Here is a 7,122-nt window from a genome sequence, read left to right as displayed (position 1 = left end):
CCCAGTTACTCCCAGTGTTGGGACAGATGTTGATTCCTGCTCACCTCTGATCCTGGGTGTGTCAGAGCGCCTGGAAATGGAGCTTCCTCTGGGTGTTGTGGGACTGGCTGCAGAGCTGCTCTCGACCCCAGCCCAGACACACTGGCCATTGTATTCCTTATTATGTAGTCTTTACTTACTATTCTATGAGGGGAAGGTACATTCTATTCTTTTTTATTTATTTACTTTATGTATATGAGTACATGGTAGCTGTCTTCAGACACACCAGAAGAGGGCATCAGATTCCATTACAGATGGTTGTAAGCCACCATGTGGTTACTGGGAATCAGTTCAGGACCTCTGGAAGAGCAGTCAGTGCTCTTAATTGCTGAGACATCTCTCCAGCCCACACATTCTATTCTTTTGTTTTGGTTTGGTTTTTTTTGTTTTGTTTTGTTTTTCAAGACAGGGTTTCTCTGTATAGCCCTGGCTGTCCTGGAACTCACTCTGTAGACTAGGCTGGCCTCAAACTGAGAAATCTGCCTGCCTCTGCCTCCGAAGTGCTGGAATTAAAGGAGTGCACCACCACCGCTCTATTCTTGATTCTAACTTCATTACACGCCTCTAGCAAAACAACTAAAACTATCCTTAAACTGTCTTCCTAAAATTATTTTAATCAAATTAGAAATTCTATAAAGTTAATTCATCTAAATATCATTAATACATGACAGTTCATCTTCATGTTGATCTGCAAGAAATTTGCCCAATAGAGTGGGCTATCAGCCAGGGAGTAATCACACCAGGATATAGGTAGTGTGTGTCTCCCAGTATCCACTCACACCAACTGAAATAGAGTATGGCAATGACAAACATGAGAAAGCATATCAGTAGCAAGAAACAATTCTGGAACAAAGTCTCTGGGGTCATACTGAAAATGTATTTACCTTACTAACATATGCCCCTATCTTAATATGATCTGGTCTGCAAAGACCTAGTTTCCAAATATAGTCACATTCACTGGCTTAATTCACTTAACAATGATTGCATGTTACATCTATTTTTCTGAAAATATGTTTCATTCTTCTTTGCAGCTAAACTAAATTCTATTGTGTATGCTCTACATTTGCTTAACTATTTGTCTGTGGCTGAACAGCTAGTCTGGTATCATTTCTTAACCATTGTTATGGAGTTTGTGAACCCTGAGAAAAGAACATAGACTCAATCCAAGTACAATTAAAGGATTTATTGATTTAGCAGATAGCAGGATCACTTAAAGCCCAATCTCACCTCATGAATGTTGAAAAGGAGAGGCATGTAGAAGGGCTTTTTATGGAGAAAATCATAAGAACACCATACACACACACACACACACACACACACACACACACACACACAAACACACACATAATCTCCAAGCAAAAACTGGTCTGTTCTGCCAAGTTAAGTGGTTAGGGTAACTCAAAACAATCTTTGGGTATCTGTGTAAACAAATTACAGAAGACAGAAAAAGCAATTAGTCCTATTATAACTAGCAGTTCGTGGCTATACATATCTGAGTGGGGATCACTGAGATAGGGTTATTGAGAACTTACCTTTGAGGGACTGGAGTCAGAAACAAAATGCATAGTGGATACCAAGATGGATGCCTAAAGTTTCTTTAACCATAACACTGTTATGAATAGTAAAGCAATAAACACATGTGCAGGTGTCTCTGTGATGTGTTAACTTCAAGTCCTTTGAGAGTATATGTGTATGTAATGAAACTAAAAAGAAAACCATAAGGGTGGTGCTGGTGGGGGGTGATGGTGGTGGTGGGGTGTGTGTGATGAAACTAGAAAGGAAACCATGAGAGGAAGGAAGAGATCTTAAGGAAGAAGAGGAAGAAAACAGGATAATCAAATACAGAAAAGAGACTATTGGAGAGAAGAAAAAAAGAGTAACAGAAGAGCAGGGAAGAAGAGTTAGACAGGGGACAAATAACAAATAAGTATGTATAAAACTTCCATAATGTCTTAGTCAGGCTCTGGCAGAGCCTCTCATAGGACAGCCATACCAGGCTCCTGTCTGCAAGCACTTCTTGGCATCCACAATAGTGTCAGGGTTTGGTGTCTGCAGATAGAATGGATCCCAAGGTGGAGTGGTCTCTGGATGGCCTTTCCTTCAGTCTCTGATCCATTTTTCGTCCCTATCTTTCCTTTGGACAGGACCACCTCTGGGTTAAAATTTTTGAGCTGCGTGAGTGGCCCCATTCCTCACCTTAGGGCCTTGAGGAGGCAGTCTCTTCAGGTTCTATCTCCCCTTTGTTGGGTATTTCAGCTAAAGTCATCCACATTAGGTCCTGGAAGCCTCTCGCATCTGGGACTTTCTAGTGGGTCCCCCTCCCCACCCCTGTTCCCCACCTCACCCGCCACTGGTCCTAGCCCTCTGGGCTTTTCTTCTGTCTCTTCCAATTCCTAATCCTGCTCCCTTTTTCTCTCCCCCTCTCCTCTCCCACCTAAGTCCTTCCCTTCCTATGCCCCCAGTGATTATTTTGTTCCTCCTTCTAAGTGGGATTAAAGCATCCACACTTTGTCCTTCCTTCTTGTTAAGCTTCATATGGTCTGTGAGTTGCATCGTAAGTGTTCTGAGCTTTTGGGCTAATATCCACTTATCAGTGAGTACACACCATGTATGTCCTTTTGGGTCTGAGTTACCTCACTCAGGATGATTCTTTATAGTCCCATCCATTTGCCTGCAAAATTCGCAAAGTCCTTGATTTTAATAGCTGAGTAGTATTCCACTGTGTAAATGTACCACATTTTCTGTATCCATTCTTCTACTGGGGAACATCTAGTTTTTTTCCAGCTCCTGGCAATTATAAATAAGACTACTATGAATATAGTGGAGTATGTGTCCTTGTTATATGTTGGAGCATCTTTTGAGTATATGCCCAGGAGTGGTATAGCTGGGTCTTCAAATAGAACTATTTCCAATTTTCTGAGGAACCACCAGATTGCTTTCCAGAGTGATTGTACCATCTTGCAATCCCACCAGCAATGGAAGAGTGTTCCACTTTCTCCATATCCTCGCCAGCATCTGCTGTCACCTGACTTTTTGATCTTAGCCATTCTGATTGGTGGAAAGGTAGAATCTCAGGGTTGTTTTGATTTACATTTTCCTGAAGACTAAGGATATTGAACATTACTCTTTTTTATTAATTGGTTATTTTATTTATTTACATTTAAAATATTATCCCCCTGCCTGGTATTCCCTCCACAAACCCTTAATCCTATCCCCCTCCCTTTTGCCTCTAGGAGGGTACTCCCCTACCCACTCCTGCCTCACCTGCCTAGCATTCCCCTACACTGGGGCAACAAGCCTCCACAGGACCAAGGGCCTCCCATCCCACTGATGCCAGATAAGGCCATCCTCTGCTACACATGTAGCTGGAGCCCTGAACCCATCCAGGAACCTAGTGTGGATATCCTCTGAGGTTCTGCCAGTATCTAAGACAGATGCAGATACACCAACCATCTGAGTAGGCCCAGGGAACCCAATGGAAGAGTTAGGGGAAGGACTGAAGGAGCTGAAGGAGACTGCAACCCCATAGGAAGAAAAACAGTATCAACTAACCAGAACCCCCAGAACTCCCAGGGACTAAACCACCAACCAAAGAGAGTATACATGGGCTCCCACTATATATGTAGCAGAAGATGGCCTTATCTGGCATCAGTGGGAGGGGAAGCACTTGGTCCTATGGAGGCTTGATGCCCCAGAGAAGGGGTATATTAGAGGGATGAGGTAGGAGTAGGTGGGCATGTGGGGGGAGCACCCTCTTAGAGGCAAAGGGGAGAGGGAGGAGGAAGGGTTTGTGGAAGGGAGACCAGGAAGGAGGACAACATTTGAAATGTAAACAAAATAATTAGTTTTTTTTAATGCATAATGTAACTCATTACTTTGTATGTTCTGCTGGTTTGAATGAGAATGAGAATGGCCCCCACAGACTCATATATTTGAATGCTTAGTCACCAGTCTGTCTGGGCTGTCTGGGAAGAATTAGGAGGCGTGGCCTTATTGGAGAAGGCATGGCACTGGGGTTTGAGGTTTCAAAAGCTCATGCCATTCCCACTTAATGCCCCTACCCTGCACCACTGCTGCCTCATACTTGAGGATCAGATGTAAACTCTCAACTACTGCTCCAGTGCCATTGTCTGCCTACCTGCCTGCCTGCTACCATGCTCCCTGCCATGACTGTCATAAATTCACCCTCTGAAACTATAAGTTCCTAGTAAAGACTTTCTTCTGTAAGTTTCTTTGCTCATGGTGTCTCTTCATAGCAGTAGAAAAGTAACTAAGACATATGCTGTTTAAAAAAAAAATCTACAAAGTTAAAAAGTAATTTACCAGGAGTTGATATTTGAATGTATTATATTGTTTTGTTTGATTGTTTTACTTTGTTTATATAGCATCTGACTACAAAGTCTATGATTGACTGAAACTCCAGTGTAGCCCTGTCTGGTCTCAAACTTTTGGCAATCCTTATGCTTCAGCTTCTCTATTATTGTGATTACAGATGTGTGTCACTTGACCCCACTTGAACATAGCTTCTGGAAGACAATTTAGCTAATTGCAAAATCATTATTTCACACATTCAACTAATCTTCATCCAATGACATATATATGGTTATACATATGTGTATGTAACGACATATATGAAGCTTCATCCAATGACATACACACACACACACACACACACACACACACACACACAATGTTAATAGAAAAAAGAACAAAGGTTGCCTACTATAATAATCTTGATAGACACAAAGCATCTTGTAGGGTTACTATCTTTCTGTGTTTCTCTTAAAATCAGGCCTTGATTCTGACAGAAAACATTGACAAGTGTTCTGCAAATATCTTCTGTTCAATGATGGGATATGGACAATTCTTTTTGTTTTGTTTTGTTGGTTTTTTTGAGACAGGGTTTCTCTGTGTAGCCCTGGCTGTCCTGGAACTCACTCTGTAGACCAGGCTGGCCTCGAACTCAGAAATCCGCCTGCCTCTGCCTCCCAAGTGCTGGGACTATAGGCATGCGCCACCACCACCCGGTGATATGGACAATTCTTAAATACCAACCACAAAATAATTTACAGGAAAAAATTCTGCAATATGTAGCTTTAAGAGAGCAGTAGAAACCTTTAAGTGTTCACAAACTTTTGCTCCTAATTCTCTATTTAGATTTATTTTAATTGTATGAGTGGTTTTCTGACATATACGTATGTGCACCACATGTGTCCCTGGTGCCTGCAGTGGCCATAAAGGGCATTAGATCACCTGAAACTGGAGTTACAAACACTTATGAGCTGCCATGTAGATGCTATGAACTGAACCCAGGTCCTCTGAAGAACATCAAGTGCTCTTAGCTGCTGAGGTATCTCTCCAGAACATTGTTCCTAATTCTTGATTCAGAACTAAAGAAGGTTAAGGAAACAGGAGAGCATATATAACCCCTCATTTGCATGGCTAAGACTGCATGGCATGAGTAAGGAGGGAGCAGAGTTGAGAGAACCATGTAACCATACCTTGGTGGCTTTGTTTCCTGATGGTCAGATGCCATTATCAGGTGATTTTGTTCTCTCCTCTATTAATGAATGTCTTCAGGCTTAATGTATGAGTCTTCTTTTTGAGACAATTGTTTCTCCAAGCTAAATAGCTATATAGAAGTACATTGAGAAATATAACCTTAGGGTATTGGCAAGTGCTTACTTTATTATGGGGTATCCACCAGAGAAGACTACTCAGACATGGGTTTAAGCCAATACAATGTCTTTATTAGCCAGTCAGCAATTACACTGGGTGTTTGGGATCCCAATATCGCCCCCAAGCCTTTCTCAGGTTGAGCCTTTAAACACAAAAAAAACAAATCCTAGGTTAACATACTTCAGTTAAGAAAAATGGTTAGCCAGAAGAACTACAGAAGCAAAAAAGTAAGATTAGAACATTTAGAGACTTTCCCAGAACTATGGACTTTGATGGATTTTGTCTTTGTTTTTGTTTTGGCAGGTGGTGCTATATAAGTGCTGTGTTTTACAGCCCGAATAGGATTTCCATCATGTAACCAGTTGTGCTAAGGTCTGGGGTGCCTATTACAGTTTGAGTGGTTACATTAATCTAGCTGTGTGATGCTTTTGATTTACTTATTCTTTACAATAAAGTAATTTTTGTATAATATTGTTTTAAAAGAAGATAGGTTCACCAGGCAGTGGTGGTGTAGGACTTTAATCCCAGCACTCAGGAGGCAGAGGCAAGCAGATCTCTGAGTTCAAGGACAACCTATTCTACAGAACAAATTCTAAGACACCCAGGGCTACAGGGAGAAAGGTGTGTGTGTGTGTGTGTGTGTGTGTGTGTGTGTGTGTTTATGTACATATATTTTTCAAGCTGGGCCAAGGGACACACACATGTAATCCATCAGTCAACAGGCTGAGGTAAGAGGATGGTTTCAGGAATGGATAAACATCCTCAAAGCTAGTTTGGTTCTTCCTGTTACATCAGGAACAGATGATACCTACACTTTGTGGGCTTTTAAAAAGGATCATGGGGGAAAATACGTTAAAGATCTAACCCACCATGATGTACCTTATGAATATCCTAGTTGTTTTATAAATAGCTACTAAGACACCTTATAAAAATAGCAAATCCAAAGCTAGTTAGATGTCTCAGTGGATTAAAAAAAAATACCTGCCACCAAGCCAGAGAACCTGAGTTCCAGCCTTAGGACCCATATGGCTGAATAAGAAAACAGACTCATACCAGTTGTCCTCTGTACTCTGTATATCTGCTGTGGCACATACAATAAATATATAAATAAATGATTTTTAAAAAATCAGTCATGTAACATTCAGAATGAGAAGATTGTACTTATATATTTAGGAAGATAGACATACACACATATCCATATATACATACATACATATGTATACACATATATGTATGTAACAACAATAATGAAATATGAGACCATAAATTTGAAAAAGAGCAAGGAGAAGTATCTGAAAAGGTTTAGATGGAGGAAAGGAAATACAGAAATGATGTAACTGTATTATCTCAAAAAGAAATAATTTAGAAATAATAAAAATAAAAATAATAATTTTTTTTTTTTTT

The sequence above is a fragment of the Mastomys coucha genome, chromosome X (assembly GCF_008632895.1).
Source record: "Mastomys coucha isolate ucsf_1 chromosome X, UCSF_Mcou_1, whole genome shotgun sequence".
In the NCBI taxonomy this organism is placed as follows: Eukaryota; Metazoa; Chordata; class Mammalia; order Rodentia; family Muridae; genus Mastomys; species Mastomys coucha.
This window is presented reverse-complemented; position numbering follows the sequence as displayed.